This window comes from Dreissena polymorpha, chromosome 1, assembly GCF_020536995.1.
Source record: "Dreissena polymorpha isolate Duluth1 chromosome 1, UMN_Dpol_1.0, whole genome shotgun sequence".
NCBI lineage: Eukaryota > Metazoa > Mollusca > Bivalvia > Myida > Dreissenidae > Dreissena > Dreissena polymorpha.
In genome coordinates, this window is record NC_068355.1 from 29,848,446 (window position 1) to 29,853,020 (window position 4,575).

The following is a 4,575-nucleotide window of genomic DNA, read 5'->3' on the forward strand; positions in this document are numbered from 1 at the left end:
TATTACATGTCATTACATACCAAATTTGGTAGCCCTATGCCATACTAATATGAACAAGAAGATTTTTAAAGTTTTCACAAAAAATGCCTAATATAAGCATATGTTCAATTTTGTGACCCTCAGGGCAGGGTCAAACTTGACCCTAGGGGCATAATTTGAACAAACTTGGTAGAGGACTATAAGATGCCACTACATACCAAATTTGGAAGCCCAAGGCCCAATGGTTATGGACGAAAAAATATGTGAAGTTTTCACAAAATAGACCCTATATAAGCATACGTTAAATTTTGTGACCCCGGGGCAGGGTCAAATTTGACCCCAGGGGCATAATTTGAACAACGTTGAAAGAGGAACATTCCTGAGAAATTTCATCACAATTGGACCAGTAGTTTAGGAGAAGAAGATGTTTAAAGGAAACGTTCAGGCACGCACGCACAACGGACACAGAATCATAACATAAGCCCCGCTGGCCTTTGGCCAGTGAAGCATAAAACAACAAAGAATACAATAAGCTGGGCAATTATGTTTCACACACCATCTGTGGTTTAATGCACTGCCAAAAATATCTTACAACTTAGGTGAAACATGAGAAATACAACTGACATAAGAATCACAACTATGTTCGTCATCGAGAAGGAAAAACAATGATGTAACAGCTTTTAGATTTCATAGCTTATCTATATACAAGATGCAAATTACAATTGGTTAGATGTCAGGCAACAAATAACTCGCTATTGTACATATTATTTTCTCTGATTTTGTTACTCTGATTTGTCCGTTTGTAACCTCTGAAAGGGGGCTCCTCAAACCACTCAGTCCGTTTCTTTTTGATACAGGACTCAAATGTTTAAGTTGAAATCCACTTCCTGCAACTTTCCTTGCAACACCTTGACTTATAACTTTTGTATCAATTATGGTTTGTAAAGATTTGATGTTGGAAGCAACATTTAGTTACACATTGTATGTTAACACTGCTCGGTAAAAGCTGAATGAATATTTGTTAACAATTTTTGGTCAAAAGGAACAGAGTTCACTAACTTTTGTAAAGCTAAAATATCCTGTATAGAGCCATGTGCCATGTATAATTCACCAATGACGTCTTTAACTAAATGTTCCCGCTAATATGATTTCATATTTGGTAATATTTCCTTTAACATTTTTAAGTATCTAAAAAGCCACAAATATTTTGCTGAAACTCAAACATTTTTCAACAAGTATGGATAGCACGGAGCAACACTTTACAATCAAAAGACTCTATATTATGCCCAACTAAAATAATTGGTGAACATTTCTGTAAGAATGTTATAAAACTTGTCAATGCAGATTTGATGGGGACAGCTGTTACTGTTTGTCTCTTGACAAGCATAGAGTCGCTAACAACTGTCACTCCAGTTATTTCTGACGCTTGCAAGGAAATCTTCTGACCAGTTGAATGCACTGCAGCTATCTGAATTATGTGAGAAGTGTGCTCTGAAAAAACAAAACAAAAATTTTGAATAGAAATTGCACAAAATCCATTTTAGCCCCGTTAATCACAGAGCCCTGGGTCGCTCCCCCAAGTACAATGTAAACTTCTTAAAATACATTTGAAGTGTTTACAATAAATATAAAAGGGAAAAACATTGCCCCCCACCAGGACAGGACTTTTTTTGAAGCTTAATGTGAACAATCGTAGAAGAGGTTCCTTCACATTCATTCTCTATGCATTGTGGTTTAAGAGAATTTTCAGTTGAAGGGTTATTGATCGGAAACAATTTTCACACTTATTGTGACCTTTGACTAAGTGACCATAATTTAAATGGGGGTTATATACTGTCCAATCCCTATGCACATGGAGAGTAAAAAGCCAATCAGTGAAAAAGTTGACAAATTATTGATCGGAAACTTAATGATCTACCCACAGACAAACATCCAGCAAAACAATATTATCTCTCTCTTCCAAGGGGGGCATAATAACTGTTATTATGAAAATTGAAACGCTCTTTTCTTCCATTCATGGATATATCAAAGTAAGTTGTAGGCATCTAATGATCTTATGTATTCATAAATCTGAAGAAGCGAAGAGAATAGTGTTTAAATTCTTAAACGATGCACAATAATATACTAAAGCCAGTTGTGGGTAATGTAACATTGCATCATCTAAGTGGTATTTACTATCATTTTATCAATAAAGATTAAGAATGATGTATTATATGAAAGCAAAATGAGAAATTAGTCTGAACATAACTCTTGTTGCAATTCAATCATATGCTAGGTTGACCAACAATTCACACGATATCTCTGACACATTGAGTTACTCAGCAGTAGCAGGTTGAATTATGTTATACATGTAAGTAAATATGTATATTTTTTAATAGAAGTTCAACTTTGGAGATTTATAGTACCTAAATACCTGAATTTGACCAAGATAAACTTCTGTATGTGCAACACTGTGAATAAGGAATATGTTAAAAATAAACTTTACCTAACCCTCTTGTTTCCAAATCAAAGAAAACAAATTCCTTCCCAGTAGTGTCTAGCCCTGCTGGACCAGGCTTGGGTATAGGTGGGGGTATAGTTGTAACTTCAACGTCTTGGTCCTCTATGTTTGAACTGTATGTTGGTCCCGCTTGTACTTCTTGCACTGTCCTTTGAATGCCTGAACAGAAAAACAGAATTTCAAATTGGAAAATTTGCTTGCACCTTCATGGGTTATCTCCGATTTTTATTTAAAGAAATGATTACACAGCACATTAATGCTTTTACAATAATCAATTTACAAACATTAGCATATGCTTTTAAATGATACTACTACTTTGCATATATAATTGATGGATCTATTGATACAATCTACAACAAGAAATGTGTCCACACGACACGGATGCCCCAAACTCCAACTTTGTAACTATATAAAAAAATAATCCATACAATTGTAAGAAACCCAGTTTGGTGAAGATCGGATGAAAACTACTTGAATTAGAGAGCAGGCACGAAAAGTGTGAGGGACTGACCGACCCACGGACAGTGCGAAAACTATGTCGCCAATTGGGGGCATACAAATGAAGAATACTGTGTTTTAAATATAAAATGCCCATAATTAAAAATACCGTTCGAGTTTTAAGTCTTATGCGTCACTGTTTTGCTGCACGAGTAACAGTTATAGCCTTTCTTTTTTTGTGCTGAAGGTCATGGAGAAGGGCCAGTTTCGATGTGAAAGTCCCAGGTGAAACACCCAGTTTTTGATTTACCTGAAACAGATTGCAGTAAATGACAGAACAGTTGACAATGCACAATGCTAGAATATGCTTATGCGGAATAAAATAATATGAAATAATGTCACTAATTTACAAAAGTTACAACATTTTATAAGACCTAGTGATCTACATACACACAAATAATAATTAATTCAAGCCCTTTATTTTCAAAACCAATACGTATTTGACAAATTGAGAATATTTATGTTTTGTAAACTTGTAAAATTTCATATTTATTACCGGTATTAATAACTAGGACTGCAGGAAGAAAATAAACTTATGTCACTTTAAAATATACATGTTTAACTAAGGACAACCATTCACATTCTACTGTAATTGTGTTTACTGGCAGTAAATCAGACAAAATATGAAGGAAAAATATAGCAAGTACAATATAAAAAATGTATGCATGTAGACTACACGCGAATTACTTAGAGATAACTATCTGAATGTATTCAAAAGTATCAGTAATTTAGACAATAAATCATGATATAATGCACCAATGTACCAAAAAGACAAAGAAGTCTTACCCAAATGCAAGCTTTGTGATCATGTCATAAACTCTGCCATGTTTCCGTCCAGTAGCCACATTATTTACTGCACCACAATTGCTAAACTGTATGTCCAAAACACATGCCTGTCCGAAATCCCTGCTTTCTACAGTGTTAAGTAAATTCATGGGCACTTGACAAGCACTGCATGCTAAAAGCGATTCGGTCAATGTGTCGAGTTCAACGACACGTCTACCAATTTTATATCCAACTAGCATCGCTGTTGTCACATGTGGTCACGCTTACCGACGAACCGATAGAAAAATCGTCAAAATAACAGTGGTCATTCCGGAAATCCTGATTGTCGGTGGAAATAGTCTTTCTATTGAAATCCACATTGTTCTTTTGAACGTTGTTGTTTTCAATACCTTTTAAGTTTCGTTTTGTATTCCGAATTATATCCAAATTAGACATTTTAAATGAAAATTATTAAGCCAAGTATCTGATTCTCATTGTTGACAAATTATCGTTTCGTTATCAATAGACGCTTGTATTTGCACAGAAAATAACATCTACAGCGTAAGCAAGCGTTTCATCGATGTCGATCACCAAGTGACGTCAAGCAATCGAACGCTTGGTTTCAATGCAGTAAATCTCGAAAATATGTAAATGCCGAAAATTTAAAGGCGCATAATCAAAACAGTAAAACTAGAATTTACACTCGTTTATTCCAACCTAATATTTTGAAACCGTGAAAATATATAAAGGTTTTTAATTTTTACGATATAGTGAATCAATTACCGTAAAGTGGAAACGATCGAACATCCTTAAGCATATGTTCATTTTTGCGA

General features: G+C 34.7%; 1 long non-coding RNA gene across 1 annotated transcript; it reads right to left on the bottom strand.

Annotated features, from left to right (window-relative positions):
• Window positions 1-477: 477 nt before the first annotated feature.
• Window positions 478-4,307, bottom strand: LOC127874934 (uncharacterized). The gene is made up of 4 exons (XR_008047189.1): window positions 3,764-4,307; window positions 3,087-3,227; window positions 2,465-2,638; window positions 478-1,470 (listed from the first exon to the last, which is right to left on the bottom strand). It is a non-coding gene; the product is annotated as an uncharacterized LOC127874934 (long non-coding RNA).
• Window positions 4,308-4,575: the final 268 nt, after the last annotated feature.